General features: G+C 45.0%; 1 protein-coding gene and 1 long non-coding RNA gene across 2 annotated transcripts in view; one reads left to right on the top strand and one right to left on the bottom strand.

The window, feature by feature from the left end:
- Positions 1 to 8,902, top strand: part of LOC311529684 — a 62,290-nt gene extending 53,388 nt beyond the window's left edge. Inside the window, exon 4 of the long non-coding RNA XR_014713858.1 lies at positions 8,098 to 8,902. This is a non-coding gene — a long non-coding RNA (uncharacterized lncRNA). The remainder of the gene's footprint in view (positions 1 to 8,097) is intronic.
- Positions 1 to 15,374, bottom strand: part of KCNB1 (potassium voltage-gated channel subfamily B member 1) — a 189,589-nt gene that overhangs the window by 8,431 nt on the left and 165,784 nt on the right. The window lies entirely within an intron of this gene.

Raw genomic sequence — 15,374 nt, 5'->3', positions numbered from 1 at the left:
AATTTACACATGGTAAGGAAAAATGCGTGCACACAGTTACCCAAGTTCCTTTCTTCTTCATCAGGCTCATACGTGCTCATCTGGTAGGACTGACTAGACTGAGGCAGAGTCTTGAACAGGTCCTAGCTCATGATATGGCTGGAGCCTGCTGCTGCGTCTCCCTGCTCCCCGGCCCCTTGCTGTTCATGGCAGGGATCTCTGTCTTGGGCTTCTCCAGGGTATTCAGGGTGGTCTGTGGGGTGTTAGTGGGATCTTTGTCAAAAACGGCATGCAGTTTGTGATTAAAGCAGCAGGTCCACTGGGCACCAGCACATCCAGTGTTGACCTGCCTGTCCTTGTGGTATGCCTGGTGAAGTTCCTCTGCTTTTACACGCCACTGGTACAGATCCCTGTTGTACCCCTTTGCCAGCATCCCCTGAGCAATCTGTTTGTAGATGTCCACATTTCTACAGCTGCACTGCCTCTTCTTCCCACAGGCCCAGGAAATCCAATATCTCCTGTTTACTCCAGGCAGAAGTGTGTCTAGTGAATGGAGCTGGCATGGTTGGTTGGGCAGTTGAGCACAACAAGGTTGAGTTGGTAAGAATGCTTGCCACGCTGAGCAATCAGGAAAAGGCATTTCTAAAACATGCTGGGGGAGGGGAGGAGCTTAAAAAGGGATGAGCCCCCGAGGCAGTGGAGTTTACAACTGTGATCAGAGTAGTCGCAGTTCCATTGTGGGACAATGTCTGGAGGACTGTTAGGGTCAACCCAGGTCATGCAGTGTTTACAGTCACACCATGTTGACTTCAGTTGGTTGACCATGGTGCCACTTCATTCGGGGTGGTGGTGGTATTACTGTGTCACTGTACCTGGGTGCCTATGTCAGCCAGAGACAGATCTTGCTTTCTGTTGTGATATGCACAAATAGGTTGATGCAAGGTGATTTATGTCGACCTAACTTTGTAGTGTGGACCAGACCTTAGTTTGACCTCCTCTACGATACAGACCTCTAGACTTTCACCTAGTAATACCTGTAGTGGATGAACTATTCTTCTCTTCTCTTCTATATAAATGAAATGTAAGCCCAATAGCTTGTGGGATGAACTAGGACATAACTTTTAGAAAGACTGTGAGCTTCCCAAGTAAGTCAGCTGTAGAGAGCAGAATGGAACCTAGGCATTCTGGATCCTAGTCCCCTACTGCATAAAGAACTGCAGTAAATCATAGCTGGGGAATCTAAGCAAAAGAGCAGTACATGATAGCAATGGGAATGTCCACAAAGGATGGAAGAGGTGCAAAAAAGAGTCAGAGGAAGACCAAAGGGCTGAAGGGGCACAGAGAAGGCTGTGAGAGCACTGAATGAGACCAGGGAAGATTAGGAGAAAGGCATCCATGCAGAGGACTGGTGTACAACAAAAAGTTTGGAAGAATGCTGGGATGAGGAGACACATTCAGAGAGGCATAGTGGAAGCACAGGAAAAAAGCTCAAAGAATTACGGGAGCAGTAGGTTCCAAATTCAGGCTCAAAAGTTGAAGTCAGATATTCCAAGAGGAAATGGAATGAAATCCAGAATTTTACTATTTCAGTATTGTTATTTATTTAGTAAAAGTGCTTTCTCAAAGAGCAAATAAATGGCATTGTAAATCAGTGAATAATTTCAGGTAAGACTGTTTTAATGTTTCTTGTTGTGATTTCTTTGGTTAGACCCAACATTTCTGAATGTGTTTGGGATGTTTTAAATGGTAATTCCTCATTGCTTGATGGGTTTAGTCTCTACCCATTATATACTGAAGGATTTTTTCATAGACCTTGATATGTCTGGTTTGTTTATGTCCTTTACCTTCAATTCAAATATCAATCACTCCACCTTTACTCATTGGATTGCATCCAGCAATAATTAGTGTCACATTTTTATTTCTTTTGATATACTTTCCTGCTTTGAAGATCAAGGCAATGCCAGGTGAATGTTAATTTGAGAAGTAGCGCATTAGGGGGTAGAATTAGTTTTTGGTTTATCGGCTCTGGTCACTGAGCTAAGCAGTAAACAAAAGAAGCCAGTTATCATTTCTCCTGCAAGTCACAGCAAGATGCCACCTGAACTACTAAGCTATATGATTTCCACTTTTTTGATCTACAACCATTCTTTGTCTTTAGGAAGCTCATTAAGCTATGAGCAGCTTTTAAAATTAAAATTGTGTAAGCTCTCCTGAAGTGGGTAAAAGAATGTACATCATGAAATGTACATAGAGCTGTCAGGGATAACATTCTCTCTTCTCTCTCTGATCTGTCACCATGGTATCTGGTTAAGATGGACAACAATTATCAACCAGCGAATGCACCAGGTGAGTGCTAGTTGAGTAATCTCAGATCTAGATTACTATCTACTATTAGATTACTATTGTTTCTACGTATTGTTTCTACGTATTGTTACTACGATTACTATTGTTATTGTTATCAGTTACTGAGGAATGATTGTGTTTGGTGCCATACAGATCTGGTCTCTATTCTGAGGTGATTGCAATCTGAACTTCTGCTATACTACAAAAGTCAACCTGGGAACAGTGATGTATCCCATCACAACTGGAATGGGCTGTTTCAGGGCAGTTTTGAACATGGTCAGGTCCCATCTGTAATGCACGATAGAAGTGTGTCTTGGGTGTGTTGGAGAACAGCTGTGCTGCCATTTGGTTCCTCAGCAGGGCTGAAGAGGGAGGATGGGTTGTGATATGGGAACCATCAGCACTGGGAACAGAGCACAGAACGTGAGCAAAGATGTCAGTGAAGGAACAGGGAGTACATGAGATGGTGTCACAAAGGAAGGGAGAAGCTGCAAAGGAAGCAGTGAGGGTCAAGGACACATCAGAGAGAAGACAGAGGCTGTCGTGGAAGTGGGGAGAAGGTATGAGAAATGGGAGGAGTGGGAAGGGGACCATTAAGAAGGCTCCACTGCTTCCCCCTAACCCTGTGACCATGGATCACATTTTAAACAGCCTGCTGAATCAGTTGTGATAAAGCCCTTCTGGGAGAGGTAGGCATATCTTCAGGAGCTCTTTCTCTAATGGGAAAACCAGGCCTCTGCAACACTGTGTACCTAGGGGCGCTCTGGACTCAAGGCAGCAGTAATTGCCTTTCCATTCCATTCCCAACCCTACCCACCTCCCCTTCCTTCTGCCTTACTCCTCCTTTCAGTGTTCACGGCTGCCTGGCGGCCTTACTACAGGCTGGGAAAAGCCATTAGGTCCAATTGTGACATAAGCAAGAATAATTCCACTGAGGTGAATACAGTTCTAGCTGCGTCAGCCTTTGACGACTGGAGCCCAGTGTCCTTCAGACCTGCTCCTGAGCATTAACCCTCTTACCAACTAGTGAATTGGCTGCATATCTGCATTTCTACAGCCAAAGGGTGTCTCTGTTTCTGTGTGCTACTGACCTGCAGCTTCACTGCTATGGTATTTGAAATCCTTCAAAAAGACTGTGAGTGATTTAGCTCTGGGGAAAGGTCGTGGACTGACAGCCCTGAAACTGAAGTCCTTTGCAGCAGAAATGCAAGCTCTGCCTTCGTTGCACCGACAGCTGGAGAGGTGAGAGGGGATTCTATATCCATGGCCTAGTCAGTTCTCTAGCTCTCGCGGGAACCTGTTTAGTATTATTATTGGTATTACCATAGCACCTAGGAGTGGTGCGTATGGTAGTGCCCAGGGCCGGCTCTACAGTTTTTGCCGCCCCAAGCAGTGAAAAACACTGCCGCCGCGGATGGCAAAGGGGAGAAGCTGCCACTGAACTGCTGCCACGGCCGGCGCCACTGAGGGGCTGCTGCCGAATTGCTGCGGCGGCGGAATCACTGCCGTACTTGGAATGCTGGTGCCTGGAACCAGCCCTGGTAGTGCCAACAGGCTCCAACTAGGATGAGGGCCCCATTGTGCTCGGTGTGGTACAAAACACATCGTCTGAGCTAGTCCCTACTCTGCAGAGCTTACAGTCTAAATACAAGATGGACAAAGGCTGGGAGTGTGAATCAGAGGCATAGGGAGGGGAAGTGACTTGCCCAAGGTTGCACAGCACGTCAGTGGGAGGGCCAAGAATAGAACCCACATGCTCCTGATTCTCTAGCCACTCCCCTAACAGCTAGACCAAGCCATCAGCCCAAACCAGGTGCCCATTAGGGCCAGTTATGGTAGCCCTAACAGTCCAGGTCTGAGTGGATCTGTATCCCCAATACATCCCAACAAGCTCACAAACCCAATTCACATGTGGTTGATATAATGGCAAACACACAATTCCTGCCAGGCAGGGTTTCAAGCCCCTTCAGCTAATTGCACTGGCTCTTAATGATATTGCTGTATTGGAATGTAAGTCACAATAGTTACAGGCAGAATTCCAGGGACACAAGGAGGCAGTAGAATCCAGAAAGCTTTGCCTACACTAAATTGTTCCCACCGCTGCAAAGATTTAAGTGAGCAAGCCTCGGATTGAATGTCTGTGACGGTTAGTGATTAATTAGGGTTCAGTAACCTTGGGGAAAGCAGAGCAAGATTTGTTAACAGATATAAGCACGCAAAATGCATGCCTGTTGTGTATGTGTAATTATCACGTGTGCACATATGGGCTGGTTATGTGCAAATGAGCCTAACAAGCCAACTGTGCACCCAGTCTGTGCATGCAACTGCTGTACCCAGGCCCAAAGATGCACTGGATTCACATCAATGCATGAAACTACTGTAACCATGGGCAAAGATGTTTCACATTCCCATTTGTGCACCATGTTTGTTCTTGAAAATTTGGCATGAGACCCCTCATAAGCCTGTCGTGGTGATCATTCTTGAAACATTCCTTTAGTGCCAATTCCTGCTCACTTCCTGTGAGTAACCGCATGGGATCAGGATCAAGCCCATTGACCTTGTGGAGGGTAGTGATACAGGCAAGATGAGCAGGGCTTGGCCCTTCGACGTGTCCCACCTAGAAGGAAATCTGCTCAAGAATTTCTTGCTTCTCTCTTCCCCTTCCTGGCAGCAAAAGTTTACAGACAGCAAAAATTAGGAGCAAACTCTTTCTTTCAGTATGGAATGGGGGGAGTCTTATGGAGGGAGGGATCTGGTGAGCATTCAGGCCTTGGGATGCTTATCACAGTATTATTGTTTGTTATTTGTATTGCAGGAGCACCTAGAGGCCCCAGCTGAGATCAAAGACCTGAACATTTCAAAGCAACCAACCGAATCTGGATACCCAATTCTCACTAGAAGGAATGGGAGGTGGATGTCCAAATTCCATAGGTGGCTTGAAAAAAATCTCAGCTGAACCTTTTGAGCTTTTTCTGCTAATGCCCCTCACCCCTTTTTTGGGTGTGCGTATATTTAGTAGCAGAGAAGATCCAGCATGGGAGGCGGGGAGAGGGAGAGAACAAGTTAGCATTTGAATATAGATCCAGTATTCTTGGAAATTCTGTGAGAGAATTGTAATGTAATTGACAAACCCAAGAGCGCTTTGGTCTAATGCCTTTTTTTTTTTTAAACTTTTTAAAGCTCCAGAGAGGCCCGCAGAAAAATAAACTTGGCACCAAAAACAAGTTTCATTCTTGAAACCTGACATTCCATTTGCTAAGGGATTTCCCCCCTCAGTCTTCTTAGTTCTTTAAAGAAACAATATACTTTTACTCAGTATAGTCCATAGCTCTATTTCCCCTTTACCGCCATCCCCGACTACAAATAGTTCTCTGTCCACTCTAGAGCTAACCAATCTTTGGAAAATACAGAGCAGTGTGTGGCAGGAGTGACACCATGTGCCATATACATGCCAGGGCTATGTTGTAGATGCAGATGTGCAATCAAAAAGTCCCTGCTGCTAGTTGGTCAGCCAGGGTCCATACAGATTTTGGCTGTGAAAACACACAGGCACTAGCCTGAGACCCCTGCAGTCCCATAGACAGGAGTTAGTGGTTTAAGGACAAGAGCAACTGCTTCAGGGGTCAAATGGGGACAGCTGGTGGCAGTCTGGAGAGCTGATACTTTTCTCCCCGCAGGGGGCCAGCTTGTGCTCAATGGGACTTAAGCACATGGTGAAATGCTTTCCTGAATCAGGATCAAAACAGACTCCCTTTCATAAAGTCGGACAGTTCATCCAAACACTCAAAAGGACTTCACAGCCATTAATGAATGACGTGTCCCAACACCCCTGGGAGGTGTGTAGTACTGTTTTTACCCTTTACGCAGACAGAGGGTAACATGACTTGAACCAGAAGCCAGGAATCCTGACACCCAGTCCCTTGTTCTTAACCACTGCACACACTGCCTCGCAGCTATTTATGGGGCTGGTGACAGGCTTCCACAGCCTTCGAAAATCAAATAAGAACCTCCTACTTGTCTAAATGCAGATATGCAGTCAGTACTTCTCATTCTTACACATCTTTATCCAGATCCTCAACTGGTGTGAATCTGTGTAGCCCCATTAATTTATCCCAATTTACCATCTGGCTCTTTAGTTCTTCAATCGCCCAAATACATAGACTAATTTCTACAAGCCATTAAGTTTGCCCGTGTTGTTCTATGCAGACTAGCACACCCTGATACTGAATGTTACTACATGACATTTCATTGCCTCTTGTGTGATTACAATATTTTCAAAATATTAATGCACAGCTGAGGAAAATGACTGAATTGGGGGCCTAATGCTTGCTAGCCTGATAGCTATGCATATGTAATCTGTATATGTTGCTCTCAGCTAGATTGAATGTCAAACCTGCCTGTACTATCTGTTGCCCGCCGGTGGTTAAATACTTCTACACAAGCTACACTACGGGTATTTCTAAAGTGCGAGTGAGTACATAGGTGCATCTTGTGTAAGGCTGAACCCTTCTACTCATTCACAAGCATGAATGAATCATGGCTTGAATAGCTATAACACCACAAGGCAACTGTTTTTATGATGTTCAATTTTCTGTTCCTCGACACAAGAAGAGGCAAAGCTATGGACCCGCTGTAGAAATGTGGCCATCTATGAGCAGATTGCATGGGGGATGCAGGAGAAGGGGTACTACAGGGATCAGCAGCAATGCCAGGTGAAAGCAAAGGAACTACGGCAGGCACACCAGGAGGCCAGGGAGGACAAAGGTTGCTCTGCTGCTGAGCCACTGACCTGCCGCTTTTACAAAGAGATGCATACCATGCTTGGCAGAGACCCCACACCCCTGCACACCCCTGCACACCCCCCCTGTGGATACCTCCAAGGAGCCTGACTCACAGGCCTCTGGCATGAGCAGCAAGGACGAAGAGGCGGTGAAGGAGGAATAGAAGGACAATGGAGACATGCGACTGGGGGGCTCCAGCTATGCCACAAGCCAGGACCTGTTTGAGACTTGACCGCAGTCCAGCCAGTCCCAGCAGTCGAGAATGGGCAAGCCTGATATAAGGGAAGGAACCTCAGGTAAGTGTGTAAATGATATGCCATTACAATGACGTACTGAGGGCACCGCCAACTTAGCAGGACATAGCTGCTGACTGTTCATTCATTTACTCATACTAGAAGAAGTAGCAGTACCACAAAGAGAGGGGGAGAGCTTGTATCTGCCTTTCATTCCCCTGTAGAGTTGGGGTGGGGGGAAAGTGATGCAGAACAATTGGTTTATGTACACAGGGTGTCTCTTGAATCCTCCTGAGAGATATCGATGAAAATTTCATGGAGGTACTCTGCAATCCTCTCCTCATCCCGGTTTCTGGGGATGGCTGCCTTATTTCTTCCTCCACAGTAGGACATTTTCCCATGCCACTCGGCGATAATGTCAGCAGTAAACAGGCTAGCAGCTTAAGGGCCAGGTGGCTTCAGGACTCCACCAGCAGCTGTGCTCTCTGTGTGTCTGTCACCCTCAGGAGTGAGATATCAGCTAAAATCACCACCGCCTGTGGTAAACGGTGCCATTGGCATATACTCATAGTTTCATGCAACTGAGAAATTCCCCCTCAGTTTCCTCACCCCTGGGCAGGCCATACTCTGCATGAACAAGCACTCTGCAGCAGAAGTGTCAATAAGCAAGTCTTGTGTAAAACTTTAGGGGAGTAAAGGAAGGGACTTTCACTTTCCATTGGGACTATACAGACTGCGGTACCTCTGTGTTTTATTTGTAGCTGCTGACGGTGCGGCCTGGAAGGGTTTCCTCTCCACACCCGTGGAACACTTGAGCCAGATATGGAGGAGAAAGAAGAGGACTTGTTCAAGTGGGCCTGCAAGCCAGTGCTGCATCAGACCATGAGCAGAGGGCCTGGAGGATAAATACTGCAGTCAATAGGGAGAAGGAAAGAGCAGACAGGCAAAAGGCCCAGGAGGCCCAGCAGGAAAAGGAGAGGGAGATGCATCAGGATGTAATGGGCCTTCTCCGGCAGCAGACACAGATGCTGCAGACACTTGTGGTCCATAGAGAGCTCCAGGACAGCACCTCCCTACACCCCCCCACCCCCAACATTCCACATGGCATCAAGGGCTGCAGCCCTACCCCTACCACTCCACACCGGGGGATATTAAGGACAACCACAGCTTCACATACCCTGATCTGTGAGAGCTACGACTGCTGTATGTGTAGCTAAAATGGATGTGAATGTTCCTTCTGCTTCTTTAAACTCTGTTCCATACATTTATTCAGACTGTAGTGTATTTTGCTTTTAACTTGCACAGAACTTCTTTAAGTGTTTCCGTTTCTCAATAAAACAGCAACTTTTCCCCCTTTGCTTCACAGATATTATCCAGGGCACAGCAGGCAGCTATCACCACTGAGATAACCACTGCTCTTGCTGAGCTGGTAGCTGAATCTTTCCTTGGTGCTATCGAGATGGCTGGTGTATGGCTTCATGAGCCAGGGGAGTAATGGGTAGGCGGGGTCCCCTAGGATTACTATTGGCATTTCAATATCGCAAATGGTAAGCTGCTGGTCAGCAAAGGAAGTCCCTGCTTGTTGCTTTCTGAACAGTTCTGTGTTCTTAAAGATGTGAAGAGTCATGCACCTTCCCTGACCAGCCTACGTTGATGTCGGTGAAGCATCCCTGGTGCTGCACCAGGGCTTGCAAAACCACAGAAAAACAGCCCTGACTGTTGATGTACTCTGTGGCAAAATAGGACTATACGTGCTGTCTTTCAGTCCACCACAGGTCAGGAACACCCACTGCAGCAAATCTATCCACTACGTTCTGCACATTGCTGAGAGTCACAGTCCTGCGTAGCAGGAGATGATTAATGGCCCTGCACACTTGCATGACAATTGCCCCCAGCAGTTGATTTTCCAACTCCAAAATGACTTCCCCCGACCTGTAACAATCTGGCATTGCAAGTTTCCACAGGGTGATCACCACGCAACTCTCCACTGTTAGTGTGACTCTCATTCTTGTGTCCCTGCACTGGCGGGCAGGGGCAAGCTTGGCACACAGACCCAGGAACGTGGCCTTGCACATCGGAACATTCTGCAGCCACGGCTCATCAACCCAAGCCTCCATTACGATGCAATCCTATCAGTCACTGCTTGTTTCTCAGGCCCAGAAGCAGTGCTCCACTGTTTGCAGCTGCTTTGTGAACGCCACCAAGAATCTTGAATTTGTTCTTGCTGTGTCTGAAAGCAATCTGCCCACTTTATGCAAAAAGTCTCATTACAAAGCTTGTAATCTACTGAGTGTATTCATCCTATTTGTATGCATGTATCATTCTTGTATCTGAAGCTAGAAATATGAAGGTCCTATTGTAATTGTGCAAAGTGCAGGCCATTAATGGTGGTTTAGAATCTTGATGGCTCCCATTGACTAGAACAATTGGTTGTAAATGGTTTATTTACCTGAAAGTCTTCCTGTATACCTGTAAGCCAGCCCAGGGAGAATGGAGGCTGGGGTCTCACAGGACATGTGGTCATGTCACCTGATACTGGAATCCATCTTAATCTGGTACTTTTCCATTTAGAAGGAGGGGTGGGGACCCAGAGAGACAAAAGATTTCCTGCCTTGTGCCAAAGCTATTAAAGGGGGTGGAAAAGAACAAAGGAGGCTGCAGTCATGAGAACACCCCTGCTTTCCACCAAAGATGTCTGCTGGAACTAACAAGGACTGTACCGGGGAAAGGACTGGGATCAGACTAGGAAGGAGTCTAGTCTGTGAAAGAAGCTTATTGGAACATCTCTGAGGGTGAGATTTTACCTGTAAACAGTTTCTTGATGTAGTAGGCTTAGACTTGCGTGTTTTTGCTTTATTTTGCTTGGTGACTTACTTTGTTCTGTCTGTTATTACTTGAAACTACTTAAATCCTACTTTTTATACTTAATAAAATCACTTTTGTTTATTATTGAACCCAGAGTAAGTGATTAATACCTGGGGGAGCAAACAGCTGTGCATCTCTCTCTATCAGTGATATAGAGGGTGAACAATTTATGAGTTTACCCTGTATAAGTGTTACACAGAGTAAAATGGATTTATTTGGGGTTTGGATCCCATTGGGAGCTAAGTGTCTGGGTGCTGGAGGCAAATAATCTGTTGAGCAGTTTTTGGTTAAAGTCTGCAGCTTTGGGGACATGGACCAGACCTGGGTTTGTGTTGCAGCAGGCTAGCGTATCTGGCTCAACAAGGCAGGCTTCTGGAGTCCCAAGCTGGCAGGTAATCTCAGCACATCAGGTGACAGTCCCAAGGGGGTCTCTGTGACCGAACCTGTCACAATGTGTACCTATAGAGAGACCCTAAAACAAGTTGTCCTGAGGCAGATAATTCAGCCATGAAATGCACAGGGGTTAATATGACAAGGAAGATTAACTCCTTCTGGCTTTACATCCAGCAAAGAGGACCATGCATGCTGTGGGTTCCACTGCCATTGGGACAGCATGTGCAGGGAACTGTGCCGCCTGACTGCTGTGTAGACACACCCTGAATGGAGCATATTTAGACCAGCCCAGTTCTTTAGGCAGTGCACCACACCACACACAAGTGGTAAGGGGATGGTGGTTTAAAGGACTGCTGATAACTTCTAGAGACTTTGCAAAGCATTCTGGGCCAGATTTCTAGAATCTCTCCAATCATGTATTGAATTTGTGGGAGCAGTTCTTGGGCCTTACTGTGCAAATGGTCACTTCTGCCCATCCTTGCACCCATTTCCTTGATTTGGTCCCTGTGGTTTTAGGGTATTTGCCGAAAGACCCCTATCCAATAGGTTTATTTACCTAAATAGTAGAGATGGGCCAGGAGCCAAACCTATGCCAGACATCTATGCCACCAGCTTGGGGGTTTCAAAATCCAGATAAAAAATTTATGTTTGGTGTTCACCTCTGCTGCACAAATTTCAGGATTCAGTCAGTAATGGAAAGAAATAAAGCTGAGACACCAGCCCAGCTCCAGGTTGTGAGGTAGGGAGCAGAAGTAACTTAGACCCCAATACTCAAAGATATTTAGGCCCTAACTCCCATACCTTTGAGGATCTGAGCCTTAGAGTCTAACCAGGGACAGAATTTAGGCAAGGCTGCCAGTATCACTGCATCATGATTTTCGGGGGGAAGGTACTCATTCCATTTTGGATCAAATTCTCAATGGGCCTTCTTAAATGCAGCTGCAGTATTTACAGATGCAGCCGCACTTGTACTTATTCAAACACCAATTTGTTGGTGCAATTCAGAATTTGCACATACAGTCACCAGACCTGCATGAAGTGTGGAGCCAAATATTGCACATGTATACATTTAAGGAAGCCTGATGAAAAATTGGCTATATTTGCACAGGATTAATCAATGTTAAGAATACTTAGCACTTACCTAAGTGTTACAAACATTAGTTAATTATTCACTGCGATCACCTTGTGAATTAGGCGAATATTCTTGCTCATATTACAGATGGGGAAAATGAGACACAGAGGTGAAGTGACTTAGATGAGATCCCACAATGAGTCAATATCAGAGCCTCGTTTTTAGATCTCAGGAGGTTCCTAGCTCCTAGTCTTTTGTTCTGACCCCACCTCGGGTTCTCTCTATCTGCTTCTTTTCTCTCTGTAATTCCTGTATTTATTTTGTGTCTGGCACACAGAGCCTGTATCAGACGTAAAGCCTTTGATTTTTAATCCTGGACACATATTTTCGTGCAATCGTTCCAAGCTGAGGTCCCCAAAGCTTTCATCTCACTCTGCTAGATCATAAAGCCCTTTGTTAGGGTATTGATACCAATGCAAATGAAAGTGTTTTAATCTCAAGCGCAGATGGTTCTTCTCTTTGAAAATACTAACTGCTGGGTGAGATGTCACATATTTAATAAATACCAACAACTGCATACAAACCAAAGCAGCTTAGAGCTAATCCTTGGCAATTAATCATTCATTTTAGCATGAGGCCCTAGTGAGTAATAAATAGAGATAGTAGATATGGAGTCTGTTAAAAGGGGGAAAAATCAAAACAAAACAATTACTTACATCAGCATTTGAACAACAAAGTTTGATAGCACCTCAAATAAACTATTTTGGTGCATTCTACATAGGCATCTAGAAGACGAAAAATAAAGCACTGGCGCTGAATATGTACTGGCTTATTTGTAAGACTCTTAATTGAGCTAAAATACCCTTTTAAGTGTCAGCTGGCAATCTTGAAATCTCTTCACTTGTGTGCTAGCTGACTTCCTATCTTAGTGATGGGAGCAATATTAACGGAATAAATAAGCTCTTCAAAACCACAGGAAATAAACACCTGTTACCTCTGTACAGCCCCTGGCTTCTTGATCTTTTCCAAAACTTTCACAATAGTACTTATCATGTACATCCCAAACAGGGAACTCTCAGACAAAGACCAGCAAAGAAATTAACCTGCTCACACAACAAAAGACAGACACAAGGGCCACTGTGTCAGCCATGAGCAGCCAGTGCTCTGGCCACATCCTCATCCCCAGCATGCTCCATCCAAGAGGGCCTGCAAAATGAGCCAGCAAAGATTCATCTATGCTGGATCTACGTCGGGGGGAGGGGGGGGGGGCGGCCTTATGAGAAGGACATTCCTTTTAGGGCCCCTTTGCCTTACTGGAGACCTGGAGCACAGATTTTATTTCTCTATAGTTGATCTACTGAATTTTATCAGTTAAGACAAAGTCCACTGAAACCTTTTGGTAAACAGGGATGTACCACCTTCTGGTGTGTGGCAGGGGGTGGAGGGAAGATTTTGCTCTGAATGGCAGACTAACATTGCTGCATTGTATATTGTATTATAATTCACACACAGAACAGCAAAGATGAGTGTCTAAGATTAAGGGAGATGATTCACTTCACCAGCTTTCAGAGTATTTTGTATTATTCTTTGTTTGTTACAAGGTAATGTAAGAGGATACCATCCTATGCAGAAATTAATCACAAATGTACCCCTTTGCAAGGTTGATCCTTCTCTCTTTCTTAAAATTGAGCTGGTTTCCAGAGCAGCAGATTTTGGAATAGCAAAGATGAACCTTTCTTGAACTTTGCTGCATTAGAAATGTTTTGTCCCTGCCCCCAAGTCCACAGAGGATAATGCTCAGTATAATTTCTTTAACTAGTGGGGCCTCCTAGTAGCTGTTTGCCAAACTAACATCAACATCATTCCTTGGCTAACAAAGTAACTGGGGGAAGGGTATGTAAAGGAGCCAAAGTTTCTTTTTTCCAAAAATAGAACTTGTCATCTCAGTGATCCACACAATTCTGATGCCTTGGGAAACTTGGAACTGCAGTTCCCTTTCAAATACACTGCTCCTGCATCTGAATGACTAACCAACATGCTAGTCCTGTGCCTGCTGCATAAATGGTTTTGTTATATTTTAAAGAAAAAACAATATTGACTGAAATTCAAGCCCCTTAACCTTTGCATCCAAGGGCTAAAACCAAGGGTCAGGTTTGCAGACTTTGTGTATGCAAAACTGTGGGTGGCTAGAATGCTGCACTGGGACTTAGGAGACCTGAGTTCTAGGCCCAATTCTCCTGCTGGCCTGTTGGGAGATCATGGACACAAGTCATTTTACTCTTGGTGCCTCAGTTTCTCCCTCTGTAAAGTGGGGTATGTGATAATAACCTCCTTTGTTATTGCTTTGAGATTTACTGAGGAGAGCTAGGTATTATTTTGTGCATTTAACTTGTGAATGCAATTACTGTAATTAAAAACAGAAAAATTGTGAAGGTCTTGATCTTTCAGATGACTGGTAGTAGGTTATGAGAGCTTTTCACTTATGGTCGCTGTTTCCAGTACAACTCAGATAGGTGGTGACCAAAAGGTGCCACCATGCTTAGTGGCCTAGGTGGAATGAGTTTTTCTGTCTCAGGGCAAAAAGAAAAGGAGTACTTGTGGCACCTTAGAGACTAACTAATTTATTTGAGCATAAGCTTTTGTGAGCTACAGCTCAGCATCCGATGAAGTGAGCTGTAGCTCACGAAAGCTTATGCTCAAATAAATTGGTTCGTCTCTAAGGTGCCACAAGTACTCCTTTTCTTTTTGCGAATACAGACTAACACGGCTGTTACTCTGAAACTTGTCTCAGGGCAGTTAGCAGTCTATATATGTCTAACTACATATATGGACTTGGTCTGGTTTTGGTTTTGCAAAAGAAAAACCAAGGGAGGATTGGGTTTAGGTTCCATTTTTATTGTTCCCCCAAAGTTTCAGCCAGTTGTTCGGCTAAATGGTTCCATTTTTGACCCACTGCTCTTTCGAATTTCCGAACATGGCTCTTCAATCTGCAGTTACTACTTTTGAATCACAGCAATAAAGCTGCTATAAAGATACTGCAGCTTGGCAAGTCCTTATTATGAGTAACAGCTGTACATCCGAATACACTGGAGAGGGGTGGCGTTTTGTTTAACCCTTGACTGTTAATGGTTCTGTCATCGCAGAAGTCAAATCCCCTCTCCTGAAGCTCTGATGCCCTCAATCAGATAGCTGATCTGGATGGGTCAGAGTCAAAGTATTAATTCCTCTTACAAGGTCAGATAAAAGCCACCCTGTGAGTTTATCTAGCCACTGGATTATGCTCTGTCTACAGTCAGACTGAATTATCCCTAATTAGCACTGTCAGACACTTCAACACTCTGTTCTTCAACCAAGAGAAACTAGTAAAACCCTACCTTCTGGTGGGCAGCATTTAGGTCATTTTTAAGCAAAGTCTATAACTAGTTTGTTTCACTCCTGCTGATTTCTGCTCAGTTGTCGATCCCCAACAGTCAGCTTGTCTGCACAGACATTGTGATAGATCCACAGGGAAGCCCACATTTCAAACAGAGCCTTCTTAACAAGGCACCCACATCCCACATACAGACACTAAATGCCATCTGAGTGCTGATTTGAACAAATTCAGGATTCTCATATGAGCTCACAGACAGATGTTAATACAGAAACCACAGTTAGGAACTTAAAAAATAAAACAGCAGGAGGACTTGACATTAGAACACAGTTCAGATC

Source organism: Lepidochelys olivacea (assembly GCF_965140295.1).
Source record: "Lepidochelys olivacea isolate rLepOli2 genome assembly, chromosome: 13".
In the NCBI taxonomy this organism is placed as follows: Eukaryota; Metazoa; Chordata; order Testudines; family Cheloniidae; genus Lepidochelys; species Lepidochelys olivacea.
The sequence above is the reverse complement of the archived record's forward strand: the minus strand, read 5'-3'. Positions and strand labels throughout refer to the sequence as shown.